The 24,189-nt window shown below is 36.0% G+C and overlaps 1 protein-coding gene across 4 annotated transcripts in view; it reads right to left on the reverse strand.

The window, feature by feature from the left end:
- The window catches only part of LOC132122197 (thyroid hormone receptor alpha), a 179,294-nt gene extending 161,331 nt beyond the window's left edge, over positions 1–17,963 (reverse strand). For 3 of the 4 annotated variants that reach the window (XM_059532172.1, XM_059532171.1, XM_059532169.1), the window contains exon 1: positions 17,625–17,963. The gene's annotated coding sequence lies outside the window, so the exon portion shown is untranslated. Of the gene's footprint in view, positions 1–17,518; positions 17,579–17,624 lie in introns of those variants that run through there. The other variant, XM_059532170.1, reaches the window with a different exon arrangement.
- Positions 17,964–24,189: the final 6,226 nt, after the last annotated feature.

Below are 24,189 nucleotides of genomic sequence, written 5' to 3' on the forward strand. Positions count from 1 at the left end.
AAGTTCCTCCTGTGTTGAAACCACATAAGCTATATGGATGAGAATTTTATTGAAGACAGCAGCAACAGTACAATCCAACAACTGATTTGCCAAAGGGGTTCAAGTTGACTCAAGGAAATAAAAGAGTTTGAGAGATTCTAAAAAAAAAAAATACATATAGTTTAATAATAAGGACCAGCATACAAAACTAATACTAATTCATGAAACATACTTTATATTTTTTGTTAAACTTTTAATAAGTTGCTGTTTAATATCGTAAGTTTCGTAATTTCAATTAATTAGACATGCTTTTGACGAATAAAATTACATTTAACCCTTAAAATAGAGTCTAGAAAAATTCAAACGGAATCTGGAGAAGAAGAAAAAACAGAGTTTTGAAAATATAAAACTGATTTCATAGGGCACTAAGCCTGTCACACAGTACATTGTCATATCTTGCTTGCCCGCCCACTGGTGTATGATGTTCATCCAATTCCCATGTTAATCCCAAGTAAGCCTTCTTCACTATGTCCAGCGAGGGATAAATAAAATATATCAGATATCTGCCAAAAAAAAAATGCCTCAACTGTGGAAATAAAGCCATCCAAGCCATTCCTCTAAGCTGAGCCCAGATTCACACAACAGCCTCCAGAGGAGCGGCTTAAAGCAAATGCTGCATTATGTTAAGAGGCAACAAGAGAGGGTTCACAATCACATACAGCCTATTCCCCAGGCTCCAGGTGATACTGTGTGGTCTAAAGTGTGAGAAACGGCCAATGAAAGCAGAACACCCTGCCTATGGAAAAAACAGCTTTACTTGCTCACAGAAAATCATTTTTCTGATTTATTGAGAGCAAAGGGTCAGTAAAAAGTCAAAGCTTATATGTTCCTTTTTTTCCTTCTACCAGAACAAAGGAGAGAAAAAAACAACAGAACAGATAATTGGAGGCCTATGAATGAAAGACTAGCACCACGTCATATGTAAAGGGATTAGGCAATATAAACACAGTCTTCCAAGTAAAGTTTTCGCAACAAACAAAATTAAACTGTCAGTTACTTGTTTACTACTTCTGTGTAATCACACTGGTTAGCCCCACCCACTTTGGAATCCTTCTGGTCCAAAATTCTCTTTTACATAACTGAACAGTAAAAGAAATTTAGAGTTACATCACTTGCTCACCAATGGATTCTCTGCAGTAAATGAGTACCATGAGAATGAGAGCTGATAAAAGCATAAAAATAAAAAATAAAAAATCAAACACTAGTCCATCCATTATCTTCTTGTTAAGTGAAAAACTTAATGTATGTAATAAACAAATTCAAATCATTGCGACTAATATACGTCACTATGCGATATTGAAACAATTTTTCGCGTCTGAATAAGAAGAGAAGTATGCAAACATCAAATACTGTTTATAAGCATAAAGTCCAAAACAGTTCTAAACAAATATGTTGTTGGGTTTTGATGTGAGAGCATTATTATGGGTTACAGACTTTGGCATAAAGTCACGGATTATGGTTAAAAACTAATATGTTTGTTTCTTACAATTATTGTGATCAGCCATTTGGACTCTCATTCTGACGGCACCCATTCATCTATATCTTGGATGGCCTAAGGGTGAGTACATATTCAGCAAATGTTTCATGATGAACTGTAAAAGTTCTATATATACTGTATACATTGATGTGGAACAGAAGCTAAAAATTAAATAATTTTATTACCAGTTAAACAGCTTCTAAACTACCAAGTGATATAAAGAAACTCTCTTTCTCACTGACAGATTCACACAAACTGTCAATAATATGCAGATTCACTAGCTGCACACAAATGTGCATAAATATGTGCTCTATTTGGAAGCTGACACAGAGGGTCAGCCCGTAATGTATTATTGACAAATGAGCAAATAAACTGGCAGCCGCTTTATGGCTGTTGTGGAAAATGTGTCGGCTGGATTGGAGCACCACATGTAAACTCTCACAGCTAACCAGTGTTGGGGAGTAACTAGTTACATGTAACGGCGTTACGTAATTTAATTACAAAAATATTGTAACTGTAATTAGTTACAGTTACTAAGAAAAAATGAGTAATTAAATTACAGTTACTTATGAAATTTTTTACGATTACAAAGGGGATTACATTTGAATATTTACACACATCCACATACAGATTTAACTGATTTATTTCCCAAATTGCACTGACTATTCTGAAACATACCACCCTAATAATTTCCGGGATGCGGAAACACAGTCTGGTTCGTAGAATCCAGTCATAAAAACGGAATGCCTAACGCGGACGGAATATGCCACATTTTGGATGGCTAAATCAAAAGTAGGTCAGTACACTTGAATCAAAACATGACATCGACTAGTGTCTGTGAATATAAAGCCCCAAAAATGCAATATATGACTTGCACGTTCTGCGTGTCTGTGGAAATCAGGCGCGGACTGGACACCAGGAGAACCGGGACAATTCCCGGTGGCCTGGCAGCCGATTTTGCCCCACTATTTAATATCATTATTGTATAATTGCCTGCCGAATGTACTAAATTGCGAATCCGCCATTTGATAATTAAATCTCTAATAAGTCATGAATTGTTAGTCATGACTCGCGCGCTCTCCGCGCCTCCGCCAAACGGTTTGGATCAGACTCAGAGTAATCAATGCGAGAGAGAGAGAGAGAGAGAGAGATAGAGAGACTGACTAGAGTGGACTGCTGGAGCAGAGAAGCAGAACGCCTGTTCTGGGTTTCATCTGTAAAGATGCTTTTTTGTCTTTGTTTTTTTATTTATTCAATCAAGCAGCAGCACGTTGCTCATCAGTCATCACTCAAAATACTATATAAAGGACATCATTATTATCTGTTGTAATGTTACAGTAGTAATTTAGCTGAAAAAAATTCAGATTTTTTTATAGGTTTAGGGGAAGCTACGACAGACAACAACACAACCCTTACGAAAATTAACATTTTAATATTTAACTATAAATCCAGAGAAAATGGTTACTATTGTTTAACTGTGATAACCAAAAATGTAAAATTATTTTACAAATGTATTTATTTAAAAATAAATACAAATCCATTTGCAAAAAAACAAGGTTATTTTACTTTTATATAGGCTAATAAAAGCATGGTAATTTTTTTGTAAGGGAAAACATGACTCGTGTACAGTATTAGGATTTTTCTATAAAGATATTGTAGTATTGTAGAGTATTGTATTGTAAAGTATAGTTTTGTTCAATCTTGAGTATTAAAGTCATGAGAGAGATGGATAACAGGGCAAAATAAAGAGACTGAAGAGAAAAATGGGAGTGAAGGTGCAGTTCAGGAGAGAACTTTATTCTTTATTTTACTTAATTATTTTGCATGTCCCCAAATTAAAGATTTAAACCTTTTTTATGTCAGGTCCATACAAAAATAGTTTTTTTAAATTAATGGCAAAGACATGGTTTCATTTACTACACATAGGCCTGCCTCAGTATAGGAGTACACGAGCACATAAACATAATTTCTAGAACTGCTCTGTGTCACTTCATGTACATTTTACTTATTTTGAGAAAACTATCATCATATACAGAAACAGCAGTTTAAAAAAAACACCAATGTTTCAGGAGTTTATTACACAGAATACGTCACATGCTTATTAGATAACTGTATTTAAGTTGATGTATATGCTTTTATTTATTATTCTTTAATTTTTACAAATTTAGAAAGTAATCAAAAAGTACTCAAAAGTAATTAGTTACATTACTTTAATAAAGTAATTGAAAAAGTTACACTACTATTACATTTTAAACAGGGTAACTTGTAATCTGTAACCTATTACATTTCCAAAGTAACCTTCCCAACACTGCAGCTAACTATATCTGAACTGATGGGTCATGACTCAAAAATAGGTCAGACAGGAAAAAAAATGCAAGAGCAAATAATAAAACACAACTAGCCATACAACTGCATAGTAAATTATCAGCTTTTTAAATGGGAAAAAATTTTCACATATCTTTTGTTGTTGAAGTCAAAGGTTGAGAGTCAATCAAAGTCGCAACATTCTCAAACTAATTCATCATTTGGTAGAAGCAGAAGTATTAGCCAGACGACAACACAAAGATTATGTAAGGCACATGAAAATATGACCTAAAATTACATTAAATAACCCATTAGACTTTAAGCATTGATAAATATGGTTTGTGTCAACCACAGTTTAAAATACTGGCTGCTTTTGATGATATTGAACACATTACTCTATTTAGCTTTAAAAATTACTTTAGTGAACATTTTTGTGTGATGACGAATAATGAATCAATTCAAAACAGATTTAACTTAACTTTACCCTAGAGAAAATAAACATACTAAAATGTAGAGCTGGGCGATAAATCAATAACAATAATTATTGTGATATATTTCTTAGGGATGCAATCCCTAAGAAATGAAAATTCTTAGCCGAAGCCAAAAAAGAAAAAAAAGAAAAACTGGGCCGAGGGCCCCCATAAAGGCCTATTTTGATTATTTTTTTTTTTTTCACCATTGCTTTAATTAAATTGCCAAAATGTACTTTTTACTGTTTTGTCCAGCTTTCAAATAAAAAATCTATTACAATAATAATTAAAAAAATACAAAAAAATAATAATACTTAACACTGAACATTTTTTAACATTCTAGCAAACATTATACTAACAAAGCACAATTTAACTTAAAATTTATAATTTAGTAAAATAATATTTTGGTGGAATTTTTGAGACTTGAATCACTCATGTATTTTTTTAAATGTACAAATAAAGGCAGCCTTGCTGAGCAGAAGACAATTCTTAGCATATATTACAGATCCCAATTTGAACACTGTGTGAATCTTATAATACATGTATTAATAGAGCTGTTGTAGGGTAATTATTATCATTATTATTGTCTTTTTTATTTTATTTTACAGAACAATGGCATAATTACAATACTTTTATTTAAGAATGTCGATGAAGTTGTTGCTTTTTCTCAACTTTTATTTTGGCAGAAACCTGCAGGAAGATCTCAGTGCTTGTTGACAACAGCATGCAGATTTATAAATGATTCTCATTATGAATTTGTATGCAACCCAGGCAACGATTATGGCGGAATCTGCTATGCAAGCCGTCATGATGTCATCAATAAGTGAAAGTCATGTGTGTTACTATGGTAATACAGGTCGAATATGTTTTGGTAGTACTGTGTTTTAACATGCATATGTTTTAACAGCATATTAATTCTGTGAAACAAAGCCAAACCAATGTTACTCATCTGTCGAGAAGAAACAAAGCAACCTCGGCGTCCGATTGCAGACCTTCGCGCTCCTTGAGTTCTCTACAGTGCTGGAAAGCTGATCTGATATTTACACGGGTCCTACTTCTTGCCTTATCGTTACCCGCCTTTTGTCATCGCTCGGCTCGGCTAATTTCCGTCCTGTGTACGGAGCACTCTCTCCCTTCCCCATCATGAGTGGACACACCCCTTACTGCTGATTGGCTACAAATTTGTTTTAGTACTCAGCCCAAATAAAGCGTTTAAAAAAACAAAACAAAACAAAACAAAAGTTTCATGTCATGTCAGCATCTATTTCTCAATATCTAAAATTTGATCCACTGAAAGAACTTTAGTTTAAAGAAACACCTGTTAACATTAATTACCCATTTAATTTCAGTTTTTGGTGTTTCAAAAATAAACTAATTTCACTGCATTACTATTTAACATGCTCGCAAGTTGCGATACAGGGTGAGATCACATAACCATTTCTATGGCAGTCTTTAGGAGAGCATAAAACAAAATTATGAAACTAAAAAATAATATAACTACAATATACACAATGTTGCCGATGTTGAATTTAACACTGCAGACAAAATCACCATGAATATGTTGTAACTACGTGATAAATCAACCATCTCTTACAACTGCTTTTCTCTTAGTAATGCTTACTTTTCCGTCAAAGTTATATTCTGTTTATTTCTGATTGATTGAACAGCCTCAAGACAAAATAAAAAAGCAATAGAGAAAGCTTTCACACACAGAGAAAGAAAGAGAGAAAAAACAATCTCACCGATGTGGAGATTGATCTGCTGGGGTGAAAGCCAAAATAGGGCCCAGTCCGCATGCCAAGTCAAATAGCTCTCCCGTCTCAACTGTGTACAGCAGCCAGAGAGCGAGGCAGCTAGCGTTTGACACCTTTTTCATTTTCAGATAAAGTATTGCTTCTCAAAGGCATGACCTATTTTTCCCCTTTACTTTTACCACTTGTTAAAGTCAGATGACCAAGCCTCAGGCTTTCAGGCAGACATGCCAAGCTGCCTGCTGGAGATGTTTGCTCTAGAAACATGCAAGGAACTTATGACGGCTAAAAATGGATGACTCTCACCTTCTGTGCTATCAGGTCATTATGAGATGGCTATATGTTTCTTTTTACATTTTCTGTGGCCTGATTCCTCGATGTGATGCAGGGCAGTGATGCAGCCACAATTTTGCCGCACAGTGTCTTTTGATGTCAACCTCTGAAATCATTCTGCTATGATGACCACAAGAAGGCAATAACCTAAAGCTCCAGGGCATTTTTACAGACAAGCCTTACATCAGCAACATTCATGACACAGTCCAAGGCTCCTCTTATCTTATTAAAAACAGGTCTGAGTTTAAACTGGGTCATGGATGGCTGGTCTGCATGTGGGGGGCTGCCACATACCTCAGCCAGGTGGGAACGTGGACAGGGCAGGGGCATTCTGAGATATAAATGAAGATGGTAACCTGCCAGGTGATCGATTAGACAGACATTAAAGAACATAATATTCTTGGTTAGTTTTCAGACTGTACCTTAAGTATCTGATTCTGAGGATGGCACTTTAGAAACAAAACTGGACAATCTATGCAATATTAGGGTCCTTTGATTTCCGCAGTGTGGAAAAAAGCTGCCGGTAAAAATAAAATTTCAGTATAATTTAATAAACGTTAACAGAAATATTATTTAATGTAATGATAGTAACTTCTGCTACTACTAATAAAATTATTACTAAAATATTATTTTTAAATGAATATTTACCAGAAAAATTATTTACCAGAATTTTTAAGGCCTTAAATTTTTTTTTTTTTTAACTATTAAACAAATTGCTTTAATATTGTAAGTTCCATGATTTCAATTAAATTAGACATGCTTTTTGATTAATACAATTTAATTTAACCATTAAAAGTCTAGATAAATGAATAAAAAGAATGGAATGGAAGAAGAATTCATAAAAATTTATGAAAAAAACTGATGTACAGAAGAATTGAAAAGTTAAAAAAAATCTAATAAAAAATCAATTAATAAAAAAACGGAATATAGAAAGATTACAATGGAAAAATGGAATTAAAATAATTTAAAAAATGAAACAGAATTTGGGGGGAAATTAAACCGATTTCATAGGGCCCTACATTTACTGCAAACTGAGCCACTCTGACACTGAAAATGAGCTGTTTACATGTAAAAAAACACAGTGACCTTCATTCAATAACACAAATTTACTTAATTAAAATCGCAGCCTTTGCAATTCATAATCGCACTAAGCCATATTATGATTTTGTTTGTATTTTGATGAATCTTGCAGCCCTAGCATAGTGTACAGTTCCCAACTAGTATGAAAACAATCCATCCTGAATGATCAATGAAGTATAACTTGCATTGCATGCTCCCGGTCACACTTACTTAAAGCATTTCTCAACTCTGCTTGTCACAGAATAAGTCACCTCCGTGAGGAAGCTTGCATTTTTCACGTGTCTTGCCGTTTAAAGTTTGGTGATAAATCCAAGGGGATAAATGCTTCAATAACACACTGGAACTAGCGTCTCATCGTTACCTAGTTACAGTAGTAAACAGCTGCCACGAGTACTCACAGAGGAACTCACAGAGATGACGCAAACACACTGCCGTTCAGACTGAAAAGTGCAATGAAAGAGACGTGTGGGGGAAGAAACATGGAATCAAACTTGAGTTCGGAACAAACAACTGAACCAAGTGTGAAAAGAACCTGAAAAACAAAGTGTTAATGTGGTGTCTTATGGGTGGGTCATTTCACAGAACTGCTTGGCTGCTCTCCACACAGCTGCTTCAGGTTTCACTGGTTCAGGGTCATTCAGCGTGGGGTCTCCACGCCAGGCCCTCTCCCTCCTCACTTGCTCATGAATCACAGTCCACTAAGCTAAAAAACAACTGTTGGTCTTTTCCACATCCATTCCATGCCACTTTGTGGTCAAGCTTATTTAACTCAGAAATACACTCCACTCTTTCAATTTCTCAAGTATAATTTTCCTATAAAAAATTACAGATAATAATCATGGTTCATGCACATTCAATCTAGCATTATTTTCTATCGCTCAGAAATGACTATATTTCGATCTTAAAATGAACGCAAAAATAGGTTGGAAATTAACCTTATTAAAATGTTTAATAAAAGTTAAATTACTAATAAAATGTAAACCTCTTATAAATAAATGTTCACTGTTCGTTTATTGCTGATGCCTCTAGTAATTATGTGTCAGCTTTTTTATTTATATCCCTATTTCGGTTCATTTTCAAGCTATTTTTAAACCATAGAAATATTTTAAGCAGCACAATTAAAAATTCAGTTTTGCCATCACAGAAATAAACTGCATTTTAAAATGTATTCAAATAGAAAACAGACATTTTAAATTTAATAATATTTCACAACATCACTGTTTTACTGTATTTTTTGTCAAATAAATGAAGCCTTGATGATCAAAATTCTTCCCAACAATAAAGAAACCTCACCAACTGACTTTTGAACAGTAGTGTAACACGTTGTTGTAGTATAGCCCAGGCAGTTGCTAAAATATTTAGTTATTTGGGTGTACAGTAGGAGGGGAAAGTACACTAGTTCCTCCTGAACTAGTCAGTCAAGTTTAAGACAGCTAAAGTTAGAAATAAAGAGTGCATGGCATTATCTTCACATGAGAGTGGTGATGACAGCACACTTTGTCCCACAGAACTTTCTTTAACGAGACCCTGATCCAGAACACCTCTTGTTCCCTACAGTATCTGTTGAAGTTAATGTGGCTTGACCATCGGCAGTGTTCCAGAAATAAAACATGCTGAACGTTGCAAAGTGAGGCCGTAACCTACAGCATCATTACATCCTCCAATATCCCATTGAACCTTTCAACAGAATTCATACCGAAAGCCAGAAACAAGAAGGACCCATTTCTCTATATTTTTAACAAACAACTATAAAAAATAATCAAAGATTTTATTAAAAGTCTTAAAGAGACAGACAAGTTCGTCCAAAAGACAACAGACAGATTTGTCTGTAAAGACAGACAGACTAGATAGAAAAGACAGTTAGACTAGTCAAAAGACAGACATAGTAGTCAGAAAAGACACATCATCCAGAACAGATAGACAGATTATTCAAAACACAGAAAGACAGTCAGAGACGGATAGATTAGTCAGAACAGACATAGAACACAGACACAGAACACACTTACAGACAGGCAGCATGTTGCTAAGCAGTTGCTAGGTTGTTGCAGGCATTTCTAGGGTACAGTAATTGATCCCTCTCTTGGAGTTCTGACAAATCATAACAAATCTGCCATTCTGACAACCAAACTAGACAGAGTAGAAAAGGGTAGATTAACACTGGTGGATTAAAATGAAAAAAAGGTGTGTATGGACATCTTTTTAGGGTTGAAACTAGGGCTGTCGCGATAACCGCAATATTGTAATACCGCGCTATTGACAAGCAAACCGCAGAGGAAAGATAGCAACCGCAGAAACCGCGGCAACCGCAGTGTTCAGTTCTTTATTTATTATACATTGTATACTTTATTAGTATAATGTTTAGTGAGTTTGATTTTTAAAAATCAGTCTTAGTACATTAAGTGTTTTCTTATAACGGTTTTCTATGGGAGGAAAAGGCTTAACGTGTTAACAGCAAAATAGGGATAAATTAGGTATGTAAAAAAAAAAAATGGCGGTAATACCGCATATCGCGCTATTGAGCCACCCATAATAACCGCAGGGAAAATTTCTTAACCGCGACAGCCCTAGTTGAAACAAGATACCTTCCAATTAGGGCTAGGCGATATAGACAACAGCAACAATAAAAATCAGTATTCTGACTTTTTGAGTTTTATTAAAATTAACCATTGGTCACCCACATACATTTAGATCATAATAACAACAGTCAAAATCACACATATAGCACCTCAATGGTAAAAATGTAATTATATGGTGTCTAGGTATTCGTATGAAAAACAGTAGTCTAGAGCCCCGTTCGTTCACACCAAGAATGATAACTATAAAGATAACGATTTTATTAACGATAACCACACCAACGAAAGACATCATCGGTTTGTTTAAAGTTAACGTGCGTCTGCCACTTTAATTTCTCGAGCTCATTATAGCAGGATGGATTCTGATTGGCTGTCAATGTTTGTATCATTCATCAGCTGGAAAAAAAAAATTCTGAAAATGATTCCAACTATTTGTTTCTCTGTGTCTTTATTGTTATAGTTGTAGTGTGGACTCTAAATCCACTAATATAAATACACAAAAATAATTATATTCCATTACTCCAATAATACATTTAATGTCTACATTTATAACATAATATATTCAAATTGACTATCCCACAAATCTGCCACACTACTATGGTGCAGTTAGTGTTACAGTAAATCCACGGTAAATGATGGTGATTTGTAGACTGACAAGCCTTCTGATTGTATCGTTGTGCACAGTATTTCTCCTGTTTGTCAGTGGTGTTTCAATTGGCTTTAAACAACTTAAATCAGCAAGTAATTTGGGTTCTTGGCTGAATGCAATGAGACTCATCAGTGAGTAAAAGCTCGAAGTAAACTCGCGCTGTGCCGCCGTTTGAACTTTGAGCCGAGTGGATAAATGGTCTGTGTCGCAGTTCAAATGAGTAGAACGGTTTCGTTACGCCTTTGGCATGTAATCAATAAATCGAACTCTTGTTATTGTTTTATCAAGGAAAATTATATCGCAATAATTATCGTTACCATTTTATCGCCTAGCCCTACTTAACATGAGAACATGATGTGTGGTGTAAGAGCGGCATGGCATTTCGCACGTAACAAAGGGGTGCTGGTCCTTGCGAAGGGTCAATTCCAATCACTTCCTCTTTTCAAAAACCCACACAATTATACAATATACAAGTATTATGATGCTTACGCTTAAATAGAATTTCGATATGCTTGTTACTTTGGTAAAGCCACAGCAGAAACAATGGGGGGAAAGCAACAGGTGTTTCAGGGAAAAGATAAAGATCTGGACAAGCTGATGATAATAAACTCAATGCAGTAGCAGTATTAGCAGCAGCATCAACAAAGCAGAACAACTGGGAAGTTGAGTTTCTCATTCCCTCTATGCGGGCTCTCCCGAATCCTCTATCACCGTGTGGAATCTGAAGATGTGATCTCAACCCTTCTTCATTATGGAATCTCACCTCAGTTCTCAAACCCCTTTCCTTTTCTCACAAAATATCACACATACTCTGCAGGTGCGGTAAGCTGCCAAGATCAACCCTCAGCTCACTGCTGGAGGCTGCACACAGTTTGTTATTTTGAGACGAGACTGTAATGACATAGTGAGAAAATGCTGCATCGTTTAAATTAAAATTAAATCAAGTTATTTGCCTATGCTTGTTTGCACTCTAATCAGCCAAATGAGTTCCTAACTAATGTTTAAAGGGATAGTTCCAGCTTTCTTTCGTCTATGGAACATTTTGGAAGTCACAATGGACAATGGAAGTCATTGGTAACCAAAACAGTGTGGTTACAAACATTTCTTTAAATATTTATTTTATGTTTTCGCAAAAGTAAAAGGCAGAATTTTCATACTTTGGTGAACTGTTTTTCAAGAAACAGCCATTCCAACAGGTTGAAGCTTCTTTTCAACAGCAATTCCACTGGAAACCACCACTTTTCTACCACCATTACATGACACAACACAGATACATCAATCTCTGAAAACTCACTCACAAACCTCCCGTGAGACAAAGAACCTTTTCTTTGAGAGAAGCCAGAAATGTTACCATAAACAGGAGTTGCATCCAACTGTGACAATGTGCTGTAAATTAATGGAAGACATATTGGTTTGTAGCAAGAGAGCTGTCAGTTTCCTACAGCTAAACCACACAAAAAAACCTACTCCATTCATTCAGCTGTGTTTTCAGCATTATTTCTTTCTGTAATCTGTTGAACACAAACTATACAAGCACCAAACAGTATGGGCTGGGATACAAGTTCAGAGTAGCCCAAAATATGATTCAACTGAATATCAGGCAGCTATTTTAGGATTAAAAAGAATGACAACAGCTACTTTGTACACTGAGGTATTTAGTGGTAAAAAATAAAATAAAATAAAATAGACATCTGGTGTAACTGATGGCCTAAATATCAAAAGGCACAATAAAAAGAAAGTGATGAAGAGGTGTGGCACAATAGCGCTGCCAAACCCTCAGCTCCAGGAAACTGTCCAGCTTAATTTCCCAAGTGTGAATGTTTATATAAAAAAGACCTCCTAAAAAGTAGGATTCCTTTTTCACAGTAACAATTTCATAGTGAAAGCGGATTCAGGATTATTTCATTGACACAGACCTCTCAGGATTATGCCAATGCTATCTCCAAACACCTAATAATATAATATATAATAGAAATATAAAGCATAAATAGATGCATATCTGCAATTGCTTTTAGTAATGAACATAATGGTTAACCCATAACTACATGTGCTTTTGATTTTGTCAACTCACTTGTCATCCATTTTAGTGTACACCATCTATAGAAGTTATACATTACCCAAGATGACTCAAAATGGAGGAGATGACGGATGCATTTTTCTGCTGTTAAATCATGCCTTCCATCAATACATCTGACTTGCAGTTTTTAGAAACGGTGTATTCCTTCTTCCATACACGACTCAAAACAACCAGACTTCTCAAAAGCAACCGAAACTGAAAGCGAGTTTGTGGAATTCCCATTCATAAAGTTAATTCAACACATATATCAGACTGTTGGGAGACTGCAATTTTCTAATCTATAATAATCTCTTTATGGTGATCAAGGTTGGGTTGAATAGAGTGCTGCAGGAATGAGTCCAAAAATGCAGAAACAAGGTAGTATTTTTTTAACATCCAGTTCCATCATCCCAAAGTCAAAGTCAAAGCCAGTTCAGTTTTGAAATAAGTTCTGAAGCTCAATATATTTTCATCTTTTATTCTGACATAAAATACATTAGTTATATCACTTATGATCTGTTTTATGCCTTTAGGTCTTGAAAAACTTGGTTGTTAACAAGTAACTACAAGACTGCAAAACTTGTCAAGAACATTAAACATCGATTCACAAAACACATTAACTTATCTACTCACCAGTCTGCTTTTACAGCAACTTAAACATTTAAATAAACACAAAAAGTGGTGGTGACGTCAAAGTCATTCGACCTTGTAATTTATTTGTTCAGTATCTTAATAAACACAATGTGTAAATGTAGTCTGTAGTCTAAAACCCAATGGAAATATCCTTTAGGCTGTTTGTCAAGGGAACCATGTTGACCTGCCAAATGACATCCTCAAAAGCTCTGTAAGAAATAAAAGTGATACAACAATAATTTTTCTCATCCTAAAGAAGTTGGAAATGTTTGTTGTTCTCAAGCATACTCCATATAAAACCATGCTATCTCTTACATACAGTGGGGGGGATTGGGCTAGAGGTAAACATTTTTATCTATACTGCAGTGGTACTATGTAATAACACATTCAGCTCTCGACAGCAGACACTACACTTCATCATATGCTGTTGTTAAACATAAAAGATTTACAGATAAGTCATATATCCAATTCCCAACTTTTAATGATAAACTCTGTGTACCTATAGTCAATAAAATAATTTATTTGCAACATATCCAATGCAAAAAAAGAAAAAAAAGAAACAGCATATTCCAAGCCAAAAGAGCACCATGAAGGCCAGTATATACTTTCGTCTTGCACGCCTGCCACACATTGCGAATGTGTTTATGTGGAGCGAAGGGTATGGTTTTTGTGTGGAGCCGTTTAAAAAGGCCAGATCTGAATCTAAGTCCCTGGTCCTCATTGACATGGAAACCACATGAACAAACCAATAACAGAAACTAAAGACAAGAAAGATCAAATACAGTCGGGAGTTGGCCTGCAAGAAAAGGACAATGAAATCCAGAGAGAGCGTTTTGTGTATAACAAACCAACGGAAGATATCACACAAACATATGCGAGTCCGCATGTGTGTATCTGTGTGTTCGCGCAGGTCTGTGTGCTTGTGTGGGCCGTGTTATCTCAAAGGGGCCAGAGCAGCGGTGGGTGTCGTTCACGGGTGATCATACGAAGCGGTGATAAATTCATGTTCCACAGGACAGTGGTTGTGCTTATCAGCCGCGTTGCCATCCACAAACGTTTTAGACCAAAGTCGAAGTTCAGTTTCGGCATCTGCCACTACACATTTGCTATGAACGCAGTCAAAGAAAGAGGTTAACGTGCATTACTTATAGCACAGCCATGAATTATGTAACATATGACACAAAGCAAAGGCAAGGCTATGTTAAGGCTAAAAACAATAATTATCTCTAAAAAGGAAAGCAGGGAATTGTACAGGACCTCTTTTTAATGCTTCAGTGCATAAAAATAAATGTTATGCAAAACATAATTGAGCTCATCTGACACACTTTCTTATTATTTCCAAAGGCTTTTGAGCCTCGTTCTTAAAATCTAGGGTTATTTTACTAGCTACTGGTTTTTACCCAGCAGGCCAGGACCCACTAGGAGGCCTCAGCTAAATTCCAAGGGGGCCTCAAGATGTTTTAAAATAAGACAAATCATGGTTTAAAGTAAGCCAAAACTTTTAATTCACCTCCAGACTATTAGGAATTCTATAGTTATAATTCTATAATAACTTAGCTACTTGTTGTAATTTATGGGCACTATGAAATTTAGTAAATTATAAGGAAGCAGGGAGCTATGACTATTGCTGTGGACAGTGGGAGGCCTTAGAGTCAAAGCGCTGAGATCCCCTGTCCTAGATGAATAGCGGTGTACAATTCATATCTCAATGGTTACATCCAATAATCGCATGCTTCCCTATGAACACTTCACTAGCCCATGAGCCCACTGGAGATTTGTGAATGGCAGTGAAGTGAAGCAACTGATGATGTATGCCACATGACAATTTATAGTTCATTTATAGTATCACACTTTTTTAAAAGTCACAAAGTAATGTTCTTATTTAAAGCGATAGTCTGTACTTAAAGAGTATGAAATATGGGATGTAGTCACTCATTACTGCACAAATCAGACTCAATTATCCAGTTGCATCATATACTAGTTGCTGTTTATCACACAAATCTATCATATGACTCCGCAAGACGTGGAATATAGCGCATGAATCGTATGAACCACTTTTCTGGCACTTTTAAATCCGTTTGAATGTCTTGAAACAATGAATTTCATTTTTGGGTGAACGGTTCCTTTAAAGTGATAACTAAGCATCTTATTGTGGTATTACACTATTTTAAAATATAAATGATACTAGTGAAAAGATATTGTCTTGTAGGGCAAATGACATTTAGGACAGTAAATTGCCGCAATCTAACGTAAAACATTTCGCAGCATTTTACAAAAATAATAAAATCCTGAGCAATAACATTGGTTTATGTTTGACAAAAGGGACTTATCAGCTTTCTAGTATGTGTGCTTTAGATAAAACTGCATGACACATACAGGGTGAGAGACAGCACGCTGTGATAAACTACAAGTCACAGCCTTAACACGTGCACTCTGCTACTTACACTACAAATTATTTTACACCAGAATGCACAAACACAAATGAGAAGGCTAAGGCTTACAGCTTTGTATATTTCAATGTGCAAATGCCTCACCATTTTACATAATCAAACAGTAAAAATCAGCGAACTGATGAGTAAAACCTGATGACTAATCTAGGTCGGTTGTGATTTTGCAACAATATACAAATCAAAATAATCAAAACAATTGGCATATGATGCAAAGGATTAAAAACCTTTCCAAGCACCTGATGGGTTTATAACAGCAGTGGCCCAAGTTAACCATGCTCATATTGCAAACCCATCATTGTTAGACTGACAAACCTCAAGACCATTTAAATTACCCAGCATGCTTTTTAAACGTCTTCTCTAGCACCATATTGACTAGGATAAAAACTTCAGCTTCAAAGCCTTAACTTAAGGTGACTGCTCATTTTCACTAGGCGTTTTTGAACTATATAGCAAGAGGCCATAGTATAGTGGGCTGCTAGAAGAGGGGCCAGGGAAGGTCACTTCCTCCTCATTAAAAACTCATCAGAGACCGACACAACAAGCCACGCTACTGTTGGACAAAGACTGCAACTCATCTCTGTGTAGCTTTATTGCTCAAATCTAGCAAGATATGATCACTTAGTATAAATGACAAATTGACAACAACCTGTCCAACAACAGCCACACAAAGAAGTCATGTGTGTGTGTGTGTGTGTGTGTACTGTATATCAAAAGACCTAATTGCAATGCAACAACAGGTGGCTTGTTTTGACTCCCTAAAAATTTCCATTCTGCATGAATTAATATAATCACATATAGAAAAATGAAACGATTAGTAAATGCTTAAATAGCTGAATTTTATTTGCCTTTACACTGTTAAAAGCAACTGACACAATTCAAAAAGCAATTACTAGATAAGTTATTAAAAACAGGTCGCACTGATATGAAATTGAATTTCACTTTGAATAATGTGCTTTAATGATGGAAATTAGATTAATTAAAAAAAACAAAGCTTTCTTTATCTTCATGCAATTCAGCATATGGAAAATGGGAAACTGTCAATATAATTAAAACAAGCTTGAGTAAACTTCATATCTGCAATATACTATACAGTTTTGGAAAAAGTCTGAGTTTAGAGTTTAAAAGTTAAATAGGTCAAAGTTCACACTGCAAAACTACAACGTTTACACCTGCCATTTTCCCTTTTAAAATAATTATCCAAGTTCAACCTATTTAAAATATTAATTAAATTAAATAAGGTAGCCTATGTTGCATCATCAGTTTACTGTAAACAGTTCACACAAACTTTCCCACGGGGAACAAACTAAAGCATAAACTCATATTTCCATCGCTACAAATACTTTACTTACTTAACTTACCTGTTGATACTGTGCACGTTTTAGGTGGAAAAGAGCACCTGAAGTGAACCCATCAGCACAAAACGCATGCCAGCTTCGGTACAGTAGAGTGCGTGCATGTGTGTGTGTGTGTGTGTGTGTGTGTTTTGCAGGCAGATACTGTACCAGTAAAATGAGGCTACAATGTGTCTCTTGGTACAGTATGTGCCTGCTACAAACTAGGCCCTACATACAGCAAGACACTCTCCGCGCCAGCAACCTGTGCAATGTCAGCCGTACTTAACATGCAAAAGCCCGCGTGTACTGAAGCCTGTGGTGCCTTACTGAGTGACGGGAATGAATCGTTTTAGCTTTAGGACCACTGACCTGTCAAAGCACACAGCTAGCGAACGCTGGAATTAGCTTCGTACGGTAGAAGAGCACGAGCGAATGTTGCATAGGCGCGAGAGCAGTAAATAAACGCGCGACTCACCGTGTGAACGTTTGGCGGGTTTCAGGGAGATCACGGGGTTCCTGCGAGTCGCAGATCAGTGAAAACGTCCTGCTTCGTGTATCCAAGTGCAAGTGTGGAGACACTAGTGCACAGAGCGAGCCGATACCACCGCAGCGTGCCTTCAAACTACTGGTTCCTCCTCCCAAAGTCCTCCGTTTGCTCTTTAGGACGTGCACTAGGCTCTCGCTGGTGGGTTTTCCCCTTAGTTTTAAGGGGAGAAAAGTCCTCTGGCTTACCAGTGCTGCCACGACAGGGATTTGAAATGAAGAGAAATACTACAATCGCTCCTCCCTCCCCGGTCCCACTCATGTACAGTACCACAGGGAACGCATAAAACAATTTAATAAAACGATCTACCGCTCTCTACAGGACTAATACTGTAAAATACTTACATGACTGCACTCTCTCTCTCTCTCTCTCTCTCTCTCTCTCTCTCTCTCTCTCTCTCTCTCTCTCTCTCTCTCTCTCTCTCTCTCTCGTCAGGCTGCTGTCATGTGAGACGAATGACAGCGCGCGAAGCGTCCGTCAATGCCTAACATCACTGAAGCTTCAGCGCATCGCTTCTGATTTAAAGGTGCATGTTTGCTAATTTAAAAAGTGCACATAAAAGTATTATTTAAATAATGTAAACTCACATGAGATCAGACACATGACTTACCAGTCTTATAGAAAAAATGAATTTATTCTGCATGTAGCGGGTCGCCCCCTCAAGAGATCACATGACCAGTCATGTCATACAATTTTTTTATACTAATAATAAGAGCAATAATAATTTTTTTACTTTAGCTCTTCCAGACAATGCTTAAGGGAACTTACTTAAACCAAACAATATAACAACAAATATGAATAAAGAATAAAGTTATAAAGTAGGTGTGCAGTTCATGAGTCTAAACGTTTCATGCATTTTGGCCGTTCATGTACAAGACAATAGCAATTGGGGTCATACGTATTACGTGTTCTATCTTTATGTACAGGCATGTGGTGTTTCTTTACAAAGTGACATTGCCAACTAATGGCCGGACATGCATAATATTATAGTTGCGGATTGGTGTGAACAGGGATCATTTTAACAATGTTGTCGTCTGTACGCAAAACTTTTTAAAAACATAAAGGCTGTCATCACTGTCATCATTTAAACTTACCCTTGAGTGGGTAAGTAAGGTTACTTTTTATACACCTTATGGAACGAACAAGAAAAAGCACAGGTAAACAAAACAAAAGCAGTTAGTAAATAAACTTCATTCATCCAAGATGATAGGTGTCAGTATAGAGCGCCAAACATCTGGTGCTAATGGGACAAATAAAAACAATCATACTGAAAAGAAAAACTTGCAGTCTTCCTTGTAATGCAAAATAATGCAAAGTTCCAGAAGTCAAAATTTGACTTTATTGCAATAAGCCAACAAAGCCGAGATGTCTGCAGACAATCTGACCATCTCACTCGCAGCTCACATTTTTACGTGGTTTTCAACCAATGATTTTATTGCATTCTCAAGTCTATACATGCTATGGATAAATATAAATTATACAAATTCTAATTAGGTCTGATCAAATCTAAAACAAAATGAGACATTTGAGCAAATAAGTGAAGGGCAAATTGACTAATTAGAGACATGAATAGGGTATAAGCAGAGTATACGGGTATAAAAATCCCAGAAGCAAACAAACCATGAGCAAAGAGTACATCTTCAGGACTGCAACAGACACCAAGCTTGAAAATGCTGAAAAAAAGCAACAGCTTAGGCATTGAAAAAAATTCTCACTCCCATACTGAATCCAAATTTAAGACTCATCTTTACCCAGTGAGGCTGTGCTTATTTACTTAGTCCACTAAGAACATCTCATCCAAAATTCTGTTTTTCCACATGCACACTAGCAAGCATAACATACAAAATCCCTCTGATCTCAGTGGGGTGCTAAACCATAGATAACATAGAAAGTTACCAATGATAGGAAGTTGTGTGCCAACATATGAAGATTTGTCAATGCATATTCTGTGCAGTGTTCTTTTAAGACCTACCACAAATACAGAATGTTATGTAAAGTGTTATGTTTCTATCATCAGATCATCATCATAACTGATGTTCAAAATATTTTGAACACACTGCAGTAACAGTCTCCCAAACAGAAACTTAATAAGTCTTATGAGTGCTCTGTTTCTTTTTTTTTTTTTTCTTTTTTTTTTGTGATGTGTATGAACCTTCAGGCTGAATCCTTTTAAAGGGTCATATGATGCGGTTTCTATTTTTCCTTTTCTTTAGTCTGTTATGTATGTAGCTAGATCTGCAGTTACAAAGCTCAAAGTCTCTCACAAAAGGATTTATTCTATCTAAAAGAAAAGGCTGATCCAGACAGGGCTAAAACACCTAATTCAAACACGCCCCCACGTCTACATCACAATGTGGAAATATTTGCATAATGTCGTCCTAATGTTCATGCAAAGAAAGAAGTTTATTCTGAAACGACTACTGTAAGTGTGTTTTCTTAATAGTTTCAGTATTTGCTATTGTAAGTATTGTTTGGCCAATCACAATGCACTAGGCCAGCTGGCCAATCAGAGCAGACTGTGCTTGTCGGAAGGATGGGCTTTGTAGAAAATGACTTGTTTGAGAGAGGCGGGGCATAAAGGAACTACAATAATGTATAATAATATATATATGTGTGTGTGTGTGTGTGTGTGTGTGTGTGTGTGTGTGTGTGTGTGTGTTTTTTTTGTACATTAAAGCAACATAACGTTACACCAAAAACACAAAATAATGATCTTTAAAATAGCACCATATGACCCCTTTAAAGTCAAGCTCTCTAACAGATTACAATTTTGCCTTGAGCAAGTATGCAAAATTTGATCCTTTTTTATCACAGTTTGTCATTTAGATTTCAAATCAGTTGAAAAATAAAGAAAAATAATCACAGTATACAAAATGGCTAGGGTCGGGTGGTGAAAGGAATGCGATAATTGTAGTGTAATTAAAAAATTACACTAATTTAGGAAAACTTAATGCTGGTCTAAACAGTTTTTTCAGGGTATAGGCAACTTGAATCTGCCCCAGAGGAAAAAAGTTATGGTATGATGGGATCAACGCTTCTAAGAACTCCTTCTTCCTCATCAAATCCTGGTCTCCCACAGTATGATTCTGCGTAAAACTCTTAAATGGTGCATGTTAATACTTAACACAAATGCCAAGATCTTGTAAAGCACAATCCAAATTACTGCCTTAAAACTAGTAAACTGCTTTCAAATGGATTAGAATCCAAAAGATGACTTTTTGTGGGATTTAAAAGCCAATTATAATATGTAAACATACATTTGGGTAAATATGGTAGCGATTTTGGTAAATTTGACTGAAATGACCAAATTGCTCCAGGGTTCATTATTTTTTTATTTTTTTTTTTTTTTTTTTCCTTTAAAGGAATTTAATGTTCACCCAAAAATAAAAATTCTGTTATTAATTACTCACTTTCATGTCGTTCCAACCCCGTTAGACTTTTAGTCATTATTTGAAACACAAATGAAGATATTTTTGATGAAATCCGAGAGCTTTCTGACCCTGCATAAAGTCTGTGTCAAAGACTGACACAGATGAAAAGAAATTGTTGAATAAAGTCATTATTTTGTTTTCTTAATGCACAAAAGGTAATAGCTTCATAAAATTTTCCAACTCTTTTAACAATGTCCTTACTACCTTTCTGAACCTTGAACAAGGGTCAGAAATCTCTCAGATTTAATAAAAAATATCTTAATTTGTGTTCCGAAGATGAACACTTCTTATGGGTTTGGAAAGACACATGGGTGAGTAATTAATGACTTTTCATTTTTGAAAAGTCAACTATCAACTATCCCTTTGAGTGTCAAACTGTTATGAAAGGGTACTTACAGCATGTTAATGGAAAGGAATGCTAGTTTGATCTGCATGGCTACAGTTCTTCCAGCCATATCTTGATAGTTTTTTGAGAGCTTGTCAGGGCTGTAGTTTGACTCCTGGGTGGAGTGAAAAAGGAAGTTGATTCAGTACAAGAGGGCAGAAGTTTCTTATGTTCTTGTTGTCCTTCAAGGCAACAAGCCAGAAACAAGCCATGTGCTTGTACAAGGTTTCAGTGTTTACAGCACACAGGCATATTTGTGAGTAACATATTCCCAAAGCTTTTCTCTTTATTAGTTAAAAGATGTCCCATGGACTGACAAAGGCACTGTTGTCATGGTGCTGGCACAAATAAATGCCTACAGAGCAGCTGAAGATGGCATCAAAGAAAGCAAACAAATCCTTTCATAGGCTGTTTATCTCCCAACATTACAACCTCAGCACAAACACAAAGCATATAAAAGTACTGTAGCTAGCCTGCTGTGTTTGTGGTGCCACAGCTAATTATGCCTTGTGTTCATGTAACCTGTCTGCCTTGGAGTCATTCAAAAGTATGTAAATAAATATGGGTTAATCTATTAAATGGAGAAAGGAAAGCCCAGGAAGCCTGCATAGAGCAAAAATCTGATATAACACGAGTTCTTTGGCTAGCAGCTCTTGAATAATTGCAGGACTTTGCTGATGCTGGGATCCACATATGGTGTTAGTCTGTAATTCAGCTTTTAAAAGAAATCATTTGTGGAAAAAAAATTATGTGTGCTATAGCTGCTGAAATCAATCTTTGTATTACTGAATTCTAATGTATTATTTGTATTATGAAAGTGACGTGACATACAGCCAAGTATGGTGACCCATACTCAGAATTGGTGCTCTGCATTTTACCCATTCAAAGTGCACACACACAGAGCAGTGAACACACACACACTGTGAACACACACCCAGAGCAGTGGGCAGCCATTTATGCTCCGGCGCCCGAGGAGCAGTTGGGGGTTCAGTGCCTTGCTCAAGGGCACCTAAGTCAATGGTATTGCCAGCCCCGAGACTCAAACCCACAACCCTAGGGTTAGGAGTCATCAAACTCTCTAATCATTAGGCCACGACTTCCCCATATGTGATATTTATATATTTATACCCTCACACTAATATCTCTCTTAAATAAAAATATAATTTTGAGTTGAGAGAAATGTTTTATTAGCTGTAAGTGGTGGGGGTAAATAATCTAGTCCAGACTGAATGATAATACAATATTTACAGGAACAGCCGTCATGGAACAACTTTTGTTAAGGTCAATTACGGTGAAGGCCACTTAACCCCAAAGGCACAATGTTGACAGAGTAAGGTCTTAAAGGGATAGTTCACCCAAGAATTTAAATTCTGTCATTATTTACTCACCCTCATGACGTTTCAAACCCGTAAGACCTTTGTTGATCTTTGGAAGGCAAACTAAGATATTTTTTATATGATCCCGAGAGCTTTCTGACCCACCCATAGACAACAATGATCCTTACATGATCAAGGCTCAGAAACATAGCTAGGAAATTATTGAAAAATCATGTGACATCAGTGGTTCAACTGTAATTTTACGAAGCTACAAGAATAGTTTTTATGCACAAAGAAAACAAAAATTACTGCTTGATTAGACAATTTGTCTCCTCCGCATCACCCTATACTGCCATTTTGGAAAGTATCACATACGTAAAAAAAAAAACGTATGCAATGTATGTACGCAGGTACATAGTTTACGTTCAGATCAAAGTGTAAACAACATAAACAGCATATCCGCATACGGTGCTGCTGCCACAGAACAGCATACGTTGTGTACATATGTGATATCTTAATTTGTGTTCCGAAGGTGAACAAAAGGTTAATGAATTAAGACCCTGTATAGTTCTTTAAATGTTCTCTAACTCCCTTTAAAGATTAAAAAAGTAATTAAATACAGTGTATTTCCTGAAGATAATAAGATAGTTCTCAACTTTTTGCCCCCATGGCCCCCCATAAGGAAATATTCAAGGGCCCCTACATGAGACGTTTTGACCTCAGAAAATAATAAAAGTGATTACAAACAGCTTTTGCCATTATAGTAAATTCCCATTCATAGCAAATGTATGAAAGTGGAGAAACATATTTAAAATCTAGAATCTTTTAGTGCTATTTAGCACCATTTTTGTTTAGAGTGGTCGAGCATCCAGAACTTTCACCTACTACCAGGTTTGGTACACTGACATACATTACTGAACACTGAACTGAACACTTAAATTATATTCTTCTGCTAATAATGCACACTATGGTTTAAAAGTTTGGCATCAATAATATTTTATTTAATTGTAATTTTATATCATGTTTTATTCAGCAAGGACACATTGACATGATCAAAGGTGAAAGTAAAGACATGTATAGTGTTAGGCTAAGTGTGTATACAAAATAAATGTATTAATATAAATTAAAATAAATTGCTGCAAGGTCAAAAAGAGAGTTACGGCAGAGTTTTCAGATAATGAAAACCAAATGATAAAAGCATATACATAAAATCTCTCCAGATTATTTAAAAACGCACATCTGAATTCTTGAACCCTGCACTATTGTCTTTGACTTTTTCACATCACAATGTAGCCTTGATATGGGATGTCTATGTTCCTTGGATGATTACTGGAATAGATTTCTTGCAATCCTATTATTGGTGG

This window comes from Carassius carassius, chromosome 40 (genome assembly GCF_963082965.1).
Source record: "Carassius carassius chromosome 40, fCarCar2.1, whole genome shotgun sequence".
Lineage (NCBI taxonomy): Eukaryota > Metazoa > Chordata > Actinopteri > Cypriniformes > Cyprinidae > Carassius > Carassius carassius.